A 12,284-nucleotide genomic window follows, 5' to 3' on the forward strand; every position below is an offset into this window, starting at 1 on the left:
TATAGGAGCTCTTTGTATATGATGGAATTAGACTTCTGTCTGCCATATGAATTGCAGATGTTTCCCCCAAATTGTCATTTGTCTTTGATTCTGCCATGGACGAGTTTTTTGAAGTATGGCCTTTGGATTTTGTGTCATACTTAGAATGTCCTTTCTCATGCTGAGATTATTTTTAAAAATAAAAAAAAAGGTGTCCCCAGGGATTCTTCTAGTTCTTCTCTGGTTTAATTTTTAAAATATACGATCTTTGATTATTTGATAATTTATCTGGTGCAAAGTGTGGGGTATGGATGCAAGTGTATTCAAATATCAGTGCAATACTGTTTTCATTGTTGTAGCATTATAACACATTTAAACATTTTTAATGGCTTTATTGAGATATTATTCACGTACCATACAATCCACCCATTTGAAGTGTACCGTTCAGTGGTTTTAGTGTATTTACAGAACTTTGCATCCATCACCACAGTTCATTTTAGAGCATTTTAATCACCTCAGAAGAAATCCCTTACCCACTCCCTCATCCCCCTGGCTCCTCCCTTCTCTATAGATTCCCCTGTTTCGGACTTTGCTAGGAAGGGACTCATACAGTATGTGGCCTTTTGTGACTGGCTTCTTTCTCTCTGCATAGTGTTCCAAGGTTCATCCATGCTGTAAGCATGTGTATAAAACATTTTAATATTTGCTGGTGCTTCTTATTCACCATCCTCTTATGCAGAAATTCCTTGGCTGTTCCATTAGTTTTCTGTCTGGACTGTAGAATCAACTTATCTAGGTAAGAACAAAATCCTGTTTGGGTTTTTACTGGGATTGCATGCAATTTATAAATTAGGAAGAAATGACATTTTTATGATGTCTTTCCCTCCAATAACATGATCTATACCTTTCTGTTTGTTCAGACTTTCTTTTATGTCCCTCAGGAATGTTTTAGTATTTTCTTCATTTAGATCTTACACATTTTTAAAGTTTCCTTCCTCTGGAAAGTTAATTTTTTTTGTTGTTGATAAATTTATTTATTTTTATTTTTGGCTGCCTTGGGTCTTCGTTGCTGCACGTGGGCTCTCTCTAGTTGCGGCGAGCAGGGGCTACTCTTCATTACGGTACGCGGGCTTCCCATTGCGATGGCTTCTCCCATTGTGGAGCACGGGCTCTAGGCGCACGAGCTTCAGTAGTTGTGGCACACGGGCTCAGCAGTTGTGGCTCACGGGCTCTAGAGTGCAGGCTCAGTAGTTGTGGCGCACGGGCTTAGTTGCTCCGCGGCATGTGGGATCTTCCTGGACCAGGGCTCGAACCTGTGTCCCCTACATTGGCAGGCAGATTCTTAACCACTGCACCACGAGGGAAGCCCCTTGCAAGTTTTTTTTTTTTTTTTTTTTTTTTTTGCGGTACGCGGGCCTCTCACTGTTGTGGCCTCTCCCATTGCGGAGCACAGGCTCCGGATGCGCAGGCTCAGCGGCCATGGCTCACGGGCCCAGCCGCTCCGCGGCATGTGGGATCCTCCCGGACCGGGGCACAAACCCGTGTCCCCTGCATTGGCAAGCGGACTCTCAACCACTGCGCCACCAGGGAAGCCCCCCTTGCAAGTTTTATACCTTGATTTCTTTGTCTTATTTATTAGTGTTGTCTACTATCCCTGGCACAGTGAAAAATAATAGTGGTGACAGTAGACATTCTTGCTTTGTCTTTGCCCTTGAGAAGCTTCTAGGATTTCCTCATTACACAGAATGCTGGTTTAGGGGCAGATATTTTATCAGGTTAAGTAAGTGTCCATCTATTCCTATTTTATTGAGAACTTTAAAAATCAAGAATGGAGTCTGAACTTTACCAAATGACTTTTCAATGTCTGTGAAACTGATCATATGGGTTTTTTCTTTGTTCTGTTAATATGAATAATGATACAGATTTCTTTATATTGAACCATCCTTGCATTCCTGGTTGGTTCCCACGTGGTCACGATAAATATTACATTATAACATACCATAGAATTGGATTTTATATTTTGTTTAGGAGTTTTGCCTCAATTTCATCAGTGAGAATAGTCTTTAGTTTTCTTTTTTTGGAACAGTTTTTGTTGGGTTTTGCTATCAGTGTTACATTTGCTTCATAAAGACGATGGAAGCTTTCCTTCTTCCTCTGTGCTTTATAACAGCTTAAGTAGAAATGGATTATCTGTTCTTTAAAGATTGTTTGATCCTTCATGAAGCAGTCTGGGTTAGTGTATTTATTTGGGAGATGGAGGGCTGGGTAACTCTGAGATAATGTTCTCTATTTCTTCTGTAATGATCGATCTAATTGTTCTTGAATGAGTTTGATAAATGATGTTTCTCTAGAAAAGTACCCATTTTGAATTTATTTGCATGAGGTTGCACAAAATAAATTCTTTTAAGTGATTACTTCACCCTTCTTTCTTATATTGTATATTTTGTGTGTGCTCCCCTCCGCATTTTCTTGATTAGGTTAGTTAGCTAATGAGGTTATCTACCCCCCTTTCCCAAAGAACCATCTTTAGGATCCATTTATTAGTAATTACCCTTTTCTGGTTCCTAATGCATTAATTTATGCATTTATCTTTATTAAAATCTTCTTCCTGCTTTCCTTTTTAAAAAATGTCTTGAGAGGCTTAAGTCTTTATACTGCTAAACAAGAAAAAAAGGAAAATAAAGGCTGTGAATTCTCTCAGCACTGCTTTAGCTGTATCCTGTAGGTTCTAGCATGTATTTTTATTATCAGTATTTTCTAGATAACTTTACAACTTTGGCTTTGATTTCTTCTTCTTTGGCTTCAGGCTCATTTGAGTTCCATCTGTCCACCCAGGTAGTAGGTGCCTTTGTATTTTGTTATTTCCCGTTCTGTTGCATTATAATCAGAGAATGATTTATACTTTTTTGGACTTTAGTGAAGTTTTCTTTGTGATATAATCTCCGGTGATTTTTGTGACTTTTTATGGGAATTTGAAAAGATGTGGCTTTGTTTCCGGGATTCAGAGTTTGGTGTTAACCAGTTATATCTACCCTGTTAATTACATTAGTTAGGTCTTGTGTATCCAAGATGCAATGGAATTTAATGCACAGGTATTAGTACCTTAAATCTCCATAGTGAACTGCATCCTTCTTGGCTGTATTTAATACTTTTTGGCCTGGATTCAATCTTATCTATTAAGATGGTAACTGCCTATTAAGATGCTTTTCTAATTCACATTTTTCTTGAAACCTTTGCCAGTCCTTTTATTTCAACCTTTCTGAATTACTTTGTTTAGATGTGACTCATATAATATAGAGTTGAATTAAGCTTTGTGATCCAATCTGAATGCCTTTTAAAAAATTTTTAATAGCGTTTAGGCCATTTACATTTATTGATATAACAGATGTCTGGTATTAGTTCAGTCATGCTGTGCTTTGTTTTAATTGCTTTGAAAAGTCTTTCCCTGTGTGATCTAAGTTCTCTGCTTTGTGTACCTACTACTCATAGGGAAGGCTGGTGTTCTTGTTCTAGTGGTGTAGCATTAAATAATCCCCTAATTTTTTTATCTCTTTGTAACAGCATCTATTCCATCTACCCTAAAATGAACAAAATGATGAAATTAGTGTATTTCCTTTTTCTCCCTACAGCACTTTCTCGGCATTCACTTCACCCTTTTAAACCTCTATTAACTGACATCAGCTTTAAATATCTTTTGATCCCAGCTATTAAAAATGAGGACACCTGTGTACTTATACTACTGTTCCCCTCTTTCCCCATGCCCTCTCTTCTTAGTGATACCATTACTTTACTCCTAGGGCTTGTGATGTTAACATCTGGTTACATCACCACACTCCCACAGTTCTATCCATCTCAGTCTCCTAGATAAACAGGGTCCATGCTCATCACCAGTTCTTTTGCCTTATTTTTCCACCATCTGAAGTTGCCCTTTAATCTATGGCTTAAGGCCTCCTGTGAACAACACTCCTGGAATTCCCGCACATTCAGAATGGTCTGTCGACTTTCTACTTGAATGAGCAAAAAAATAATTCCTGGGTCACTTTGTTTCCTTGAGGATTTTTGTAGACCTTGTTCTGTTCTTTTCTTATGTTGAATGTTGCCACGGAGAAGTTGAAGCCTGAGCCCTCCTCCTTTATATTTCATTTTGATCTTTCCACATCTTTCATGCCATTGCTTTACTAGCCTGTGTCTTGAGATTGACCCTTCAGAGTCTGTTTCTCCTGGAACAGTCTGTGCCTTTCGACAGGCAGTTCCAAGGCTTGTATTATTTCACTTTCCTTCTTTTGGGGACTCTAGTTAAGCACAGATTGGCTGTCTTTTGCCCATCTTCCCTATGTACCCTCTTCTAATTACGCCTCTCTGACTCCCTATTTCCCTTTCATTTTGATCACTTTTCATCCTGTTTTCTATGACTTTTTTTCTCCCTGTGCTCATTCCATTTCTCCTTTTATAGTAAGTTTTTTCCTCCTACTCTTTGCATTTCTGCGTTATGGAAACAGTTGCTTTTACTACATTGTTTCCTTCACAATGAAATATTTGGCCATAATCTTCATCTCGTCTGTGGCCACATTTTTCTGATGGGAAGTGTTTATTTGCCAACCATTACTTATAATTGCCTTTCCTTCCCTTTTCTTATATATTTCGATTAGGTCCTGTGCTGGTTCAATTTTGATTACTTGCCTCTGGAGGGTATTTCCAGAAAGACAAGGGGGACCTAAGATGTTATATCAACATCCTCAGAACTGAAGGTCCTCTGAGGGTGTTCTTTCAGAGATAGGGGTTTACAGAATACATGTCTGCCTCATCAAAAATAGAACAATGACAGATAATCTGGAAGGGCCTTCGGTTCCAAGGAAAAATGTTTTTCATGCACAGCCCCCTTCCCTCCTTTACATGGCCTCCAGGGAGAACACGTTCTCTTTTATAAAATTAGATACTTCACTGAATAGATTGTCCGTGGCACATAATTCAGAAGGCATGAGAATTTACAGTGAAAAATAACTCTCCTTCCCAGAGGAAACCAGCATTAGCAGTTTCTTAAATACCCTCCTGAAAAATGCATGCACGTAGGAGGGGCAGTGAATACCTTTCATGTAAACATTTGCACCCCGACATACTTCTCAGATCCTTGCCTTTTTTCTTACCGATGTGTCTTGGAGATTATTCCTCACCTGACAGAGTACCCTCGTATTCCACTGTACAGATGAATATAACATTTTAACCATCTCCCTGTTGATGGACATTTAGGTTGTTTCTAGTCTCCTGCTATTCTGAATGGTGCTGTAATGAACATCAACTTCGTACACGTACGTATATCTGTGCAAAAAATTCTTCCAGGATGGGCTTGCTGGCTTAAAGGATCTGTGCATTTTAACCTCTGATTGCCACTGTCCAGGTGCCAGTGTTTCCTGCCTTGCCCTCTGCTGCCAACTGGCTGGAGATAAGGGCTGGGCACAATGACCTGGGCCAGTCCTTCCTTCCTGCCTCAAGGCCGGAACTAGAGAATGTGGAGGGCCACCAAGGATGTCCTGCTTCCCCTGCCCACTCAGACCCTTTGACATCTTTGCACTTATTGGAAAAGACACTGACTCTGCCTGTAACTGAAGAGCACAGGAGAGAGGGCGGCAAGAAGGGAGATAAGCAAATTGAATTGGGTGCCCTGCTGCCTGGTCAAGGCCTGGAAAGACTCCCGGGCATTCAGGCCTAGGCTGACCCTCTTGTCCCTGTGGCCCCCAGGCAGAACCGAGACAGGAAGGGCTGGCCCTGAGCTTTGTGACCAGACCTGGGGCTATGCTGTTTCTCACTAAGGGAGAAAGGTCTCGACTGGGCCACATGTAGCGTGACCTTGGATGAGTCAGTTGGCCTCCTGGGGCCTGCATTCTCCCTTCTGTAAAGCAAGGGGTCAGATCAGATGGACTTAAGAAGCCATCCAGCTCTGACCATCTGTGATAATAATGTCAAAAAACCGGTGGGGAGAAGACGTGGCCTGGTCTGAGCCCCCCCTCCCTCTTCTTCCTGTGAAATGGGATCAGAGCTGCCTGACTACACTGGGCTGCACGAGGACTGACCTCCACAAGCGCCCAGAACATAGTCAGTGAACCAGAAATGGCTGTTTACCTCTCTAGGACCTGAGGTCAGGCAGGTGGCCGAGCCGGGGGCACGGGCAGCCACGTGTCCAGGAGCCCAGGTGGCTGGCTGTTGTAGCCTGTTCCAGCTAACCGGAGAAAGTGACCTGGAGAAAAAGAAAGGGAAAAAGATGGCGGGAGGCAAAGTCCATCCCCCTTCCCTACCTCAGGCCTAAGATCTTGGGCTACTCCCAGCTGGGTAGAGTCCCTGGGTCCCAAACAGGACCCACCCATCCCTGGGACAGAAGCCTGTTCTCAGCTGCTCAGGACCATGCCCCTAATAAATATTTGACTTTCTCATCATGGTTTTGATACACAAACTTTGAGTCACACGCCGCTAAAAGTATGGGCCAGGCAGAGAGGCACCATGGGGGCTTGGCTGGTGCAGGGGTAGACTCAGGGACCTGTCATCCAGGGAGGGAGGGGACGTGGCAGCTACCCTAGGAGACTGGTGTGAGCGTCCAGCCTCGCTCTGCCGGACCCTGGGTGAGGGACGCAGCCTCTCTGTGCCTCAGGCTGGTCCTCTGAAGATGAGGATTGAGTGACTGTCCTGCTCTCTTCCCCAGGAGCCCCCAGGACACAGGCTTTGAGACCAGATGGCCTGGGGGTCAAATCCTGGCTGTGCCCTGAATGGGATGTATGTGTGGTCTTGGGCAAATGACGAACTGGCCCTCTCTAGGCCTTAGTTTCCTCCGCTGTGATGTGGGAATAAGAAGAAAAGGAGAGAATCCCCAGGGCCTGGCAGCAGACTCAAACCCTTTACCTGCCCCCATCTCCCCCAGAGGGCAGGACCCCTTTCCCCACACCCATACCCACAAAGGGATAAGAGGTTCCCCAGCCCATCCCTCGCATCTTCACAGATGAAGCTTCTCCCCAACGCCCACCCCTCCTCACCTGACTCCTGCGCAACGCCCCCAACCCCAAAGGCTGGCGCCATTGCCCCTGTGGGCCGTAGCCCCACAAGCATTCCTGCAGGTGCAGCTGCTTCCACTAACACTAATAAAATAAGGAAGAAACAAAGCAATTTAAAATTCCAATAAAATTAAAAACCCACTGCTGGCCGCACCGCAGATTCAATTACAGAGCTGTTGCTGAGCACAGCCCCGGGGATGGAGGGATGGTCCAGGGCCACCCCCGCCTCGGAACCGAGCCCAGGAGAGGAGAGACGCTCAGAGGTGACAGCCAGGACAGGCCCGGATGGAGTTAGCCTCCTTTTACGATTGAATGAATAAAAATAAGCTCTTAGCAAACTAGGACGACAGGCAACTTCCTTCTTCTATTACGGAGGATACAACCACAGTCCACCACAATCCAACCCAAGGGTTGATAAAATCAGAGGAGGACAGAGACCCAAATCACTGCCTTCCCACACTGTACAGAGGTCCTGGCCATCTCAGTAAGACAGGGGATAATAAATAACAAGTTTTAAGGATTAGAAAGAAGTCAGACTGTCTGCATAGAAACCTCAAGAGAACAAGAATTCAGCAAGATTTGCAGACAGAACATCAACACACAATACATGAAGTAGATAACCAACAAGGAGCTACTGTACAGCACAGGGAACTATACTCAATATCTTGTAATAACCTATGATAGAAAAGAATCTAAAAGAGAATATATATGTATATATGTACACACACGCATAACTGAATCACTTTGCTGTACACCTGAAACTAACCCAACATTGTAAATCAACTACATTTCAACAAAGTTTTTAAAAAATAAAAGTGGAATAATAGAAAAAAATTTAAAAAAAAAGAATATCAACATACAAGTGCAGTTTCCTTCCTCTACAGCAGAAGTGGGCAAACTTCTGTAAAGAGCCGATATTCGGCCTCGCAGGCCACACAGTGTCTATTGTAACTACTCAGCTCTGCGGCATCATGGTGCGAAAACTGCCACAGACGCACAGAAATGAGTGTGCATGGCTGGGTTCCAATAAAATTTTATTTACAAAAGCAGGTTGCACACCACATTTGGCCTGCAGATGGTAGTCTGCCAGCTCTGTATCTATAACAAAGAGTTGGAAAATGTGTATTACAAAAAGATACTATTTCACTTGGGGGTGGGGACAGTTTTACATGTATGGTAACAGGGACTATACAACTCACCCATTAAAAGTATACTAGTGAATTCTTTTTAGCATAAATTCACAGTTGTCTAACCATCACCAATTATGAACTTCCAGACCATGTTCTCCTCACCCCCAAAAGAAACCCCATAGCCAATAGCAGTCACTGCCCAGCTACCCCTCAGCCCCCTCACAGCCCTAGGCAACCACTAAACTACTTTGTCTCTCTAGATTTACCGACTTTGGATATTTCATATAAATGAAATCATGTCATACGTGGGCTTTTATGTATGGCTTTTTTAACTTAATGTTTTCAAGGTTCGTGTTGTAGCATGCATCAGTACTTCATCCTTATTAGTGCCGAATAATATCCCATTGTATGGACATGCCACGTTTTGTTTACCTACGTATCAACTGATGGACATTTGGGTCATCTCCACATTTTTGGCAATTATGAATAATGCTATGAACATTTGTATATAATTTTCAGTGTGGGCGTATGTTTGCATTTCTCTTGCATATGCACCTAGGAGTGGAATTGCTGGGTCACATGGTAATTGTTTGCTTACGTTTTTGAGGACCTGCCAAATTGGTTTCCAAAGCAGCTGCGCCATTTGACATTCCCACCAGCAGTGTATGAGGGTTCCAGTGTCTCCACATCTTACCAAAACTTGTCATCTTTTTGATTCCAGCCATCCTAGTGCAGATGAAGTGGTACCACTGTAGTTTTGATTTGCATTTCCCTAATGGCTAAGGATGTTGAGCATTTTTTTATGTGCACATAGGCCTTTGTATATCTTCTTTGAAGAAATGTCTATTCTGCTCTTTTGCCCATTTTTAAATTGGGCTGTCTTTTTACTAAGTTGTAAATGTTCTTTATATATTCTAGATACAAGTTCCTTATCAGATTCATGATTCACAAATATTTTCTCCCATTCTAGGGTTGCCTTTATCACTTTCTTCATGGTGTCCTTTGAAGTACAAAAGGTTTTAACTTTGATGAAGTAAAAATTTCTTTTTCCAAAAAAAAAAAAATTTTTTTTCACTTGTGCTTTCGGTGTTGTATCTAAAAAGGCTTTGCTAACCCTACATTAAGGAAGAAAATTTACTCCTGTTTTTGCCTAAGAGTTTTCTAATTTTAGCTCTTACTTTTAGGTCTGTGATCCATTTTGAGTTAACTTTTGTGTATGGTGTGAAGAAAGGTCCAGCTTCATTCTTTCGCGTGTGGCTTATTCCAGCACCATTTGTTGAAGAAACCAATCTTTCCCTATTGAATTGTTTGGCTCCCTCGGCAAAAATCAGTTTACCATAAACGTGAGGGCTTATTTCTGGATTCTCAATTCTTTGGATCTACATGTTTTTCCTTATCCCAGTGCCACACTGTCATGATTACTGTAGCTTTGTAGTAAGTCAGGAAATCAGAAATTGTGAATCCTCCAACTTTGTTGTTTTTCGAGATTGTATTGGGTCTTCTGGGTCCCGTGAATTTTAGGATCAGCTTGTGAATTTCTGCAAAGAAGCCATCTGGGATTTTGATAGGGACTGTGTTGGATCTGTACAGCAGTGTAGGGAATATTATCATCTTGATATTAAGTCTTCTAATCCATGAATGTCTGATGTCTTTCCATTTATTTAAATCTTCTTTAATTTCTTTGAAAAAAATTTTTTTCAGATTGTAACTTTTGCTCTTTTGTTAAATTTACTTCTAAGTTTTACTTTTTGATGCTCTTGTATATGCAATCATTTTCTTAATTTTGTTTTGGACCGTTCATTGTGCATGTATAGAAATACAGTTGATTTCTTACACTGATCCTGCAAACTTGCTGAACTTGTTTATTCTAATAGTTTTTTTACTGAATTTCATAGGATTTTCTTTTTTTTTTGTAAGCTAATTTATTTATTTACTTTTGGCTGCATTGGGTCTTCATTGCGGTGCACGGGCTTCTCGTTGCAGTGACTTCTCTTGCTGAGGAGCACAGACTGTAGGCACGCGGGCTTCAGTAGTTGTGCCACATGGGCTCAGTAGTTGGCACGTGGGCTCCGTAGTTGTGGCTTGCAGGCTCTAGTGCGCAGGCTCAGTAGTTGTGGCACACAGGCTTAGTTGCTCCGCAGCATGTGGGATCTTCCTGGACCAGGGCTTGAACCCGTTTCCCCTGCATTGGCAGGCGGATTCTTAACCACTGAGCCATCAGGGAAGCCCTCATATGATTTTCTATGTGCAAGATTATGTCATCTATGAAAAGAGACAGTTTTATTTCTTGCTTTTTAATGTGAATGACTTTTTCTTGTCTAATCACCCTGGCTAGAATCTCTAGTACAATGTTGAATAGAAGTGGCAATCTTATTCCTAATTTTTGAGGGAAAGCATTTGGTCTTTTACCATTAAATGTGACATAATCTGTGGATTTTTCCTAAATACTCTTTCTCAAGTTGAGGAAGGTCCCTTCTATCCTAGTTTGTTGAATGTTTTATCATGAAGGTACCTTAGGTTACATCAGATGCTTTTTTGCATCCACTGAGATGACCATGTGGTAGTTGTCCTTTATTCTATCTATATGGTGTATTTCATTGAGTTTTGGATGTTAAGTCAACTTTATATTCCTGGGATAAGTCCCACTTGGTCATGGTGTATAATGCTTTTTATATATTACTGGATTAAGTTTGCTAGTATTTTGTTGATTTTTGCATGTACAGTCATGGTATCCATGGGAGATTGGCTCCAAGACTCCCCCCTGCCCCCCGGCGATGGATACAAAAATCCACAGATATTCAAATCTCTTATATTGATACATAAAATGGCATAGTATTTGTGTATAATCTATGCATATCGTTTTTTCTTATTTTGGCCACACCGCGTAGCCTGTGGGATCTTAGCTCCCCGACCAGGGACTGAACCCCGGCCCTCAGCAGTGAAAGCGTGGGGTTCTAACCACTGGACCACCAGGGAATTCCCCTGAATATACTTTAGATCATCTCTAGATTACTTACCTAGTACAATGTAAATACTATGTAAATACTTGTAAATATAATGTAAATGATATGTAGATAGTTGTAAATATGATGTAAATGCTGTGAAAATAGTTGCTGGTGCACAGCAAATTCAAGTTTTGCTTTTTGGAATTTTTGGTCCTCGGTTGAATCCATGGATGCAGAACCTGTGGATACGGAGGACCAAGTACATATTCATAAGTGATATTAGTCTATAGTTATTTTGTGGTGTCTTTGTCTGGTTTTGACATTAGGGTAATACTGGTCTCACAGAATTAGTTTGCAAGTGTTCCCTCCTAGTCTCTTTTTTAGAAGAGTTTGTGGAATAATTGGCATTAATTCTTCTTTAAATGTTCTATAGAATTCAACAGTGAAGGCTTCTAGGCCTGGGCTTTTCTTTGTGGGTAAATGTTTTGATCACTAATTTAATATCTTTATTTGTTATAGGTCTATTCAGATTTTCTATTTCTTCTTAAGTCAGTTTTGGTAGTTTGTGTCTATGTAGGAATTGTCCATTTTATCTAAGTTATGATACTATTACAATTTATTAAGGGACCTAAAATAAATTGATAAAAGAGGTAAATGACCTCTATGGAGAAAAATTTAAGTTTATATAATGACAGTTTTTAAAGACCAGAACAAACTTAGACATATGTCCTGTGCATGGACAGAGATTCAATATGGAAAAAAATCAATCCAATCCCTACATCCTGGCCATCCTGTGTATAACTTGAAAACCTGGTGTGGAAGTTGATAAGGGAAGAACAAAGGGCCAAGAATGGCCAAGGTGCTTTTGACGAAAAAGTATAAGGACCAGGGACTTCTCTGGTGGTCCAGTGGCTAAGAATCTGCCTTCCAATGCAGGGGACGATCCCTGGTCGGGCAACTAAGATCCCACGTGCCGCCGGACGGCTAAGCCCACACACCACAACCACTGAGCCCACGTGCTGCAACGAAAGATCCCATGTGCCGCAACTAAGACCCAACTCAGCCAAATAAATAATAATTTAAAAAAAAAAAAGAAGTATAAGGGCCAGTACTGCCATGGCTTAAGGCTGAAACCATGGGACTAACAAAGGGAAAGAGGGGACCAGGGGATGGAGCAGAGCATCTAGAAATAG

General features: G+C 41.5%; 2 protein-coding genes across 2 annotated transcripts in view; one reads left to right on the forward strand and one right to left on the reverse strand.

Annotated features, from left to right (window-relative positions):
• The window catches only part of FAM222A (family with sequence similarity 222 member A), a 56,704-nt gene that overhangs the window by 30,905 nt on the left and 13,515 nt on the right, over nucleotides 1–12,284 (forward strand). The window lies entirely within an intron of this gene.
• Nucleotides 487–12,284, reverse strand: part of TRPV4 (transient receptor potential cation channel subfamily V member 4) — a 57,481-nt gene continuing 45,683 nt past the window's right edge. Inside the window, exons 16-17 of the mRNA XM_060170545.1 lie at nucleotides 6,097–6,211; nucleotides 487–771 (exon numbers count right to left, since the gene is read on the reverse strand). The gene's annotated coding sequence lies outside the window, so the exon portion shown is untranslated. The remainder of the gene's footprint in view (nucleotides 772–6,096; nucleotides 6,212–12,284) is intronic.

Source organism: Lagenorhynchus albirostris, chromosome 14, assembly GCF_949774975.1.
Source record: "Lagenorhynchus albirostris chromosome 14, mLagAlb1.1, whole genome shotgun sequence".
NCBI lineage: Eukaryota > Metazoa > Chordata > Mammalia > Artiodactyla > Delphinidae > Lagenorhynchus > Lagenorhynchus albirostris.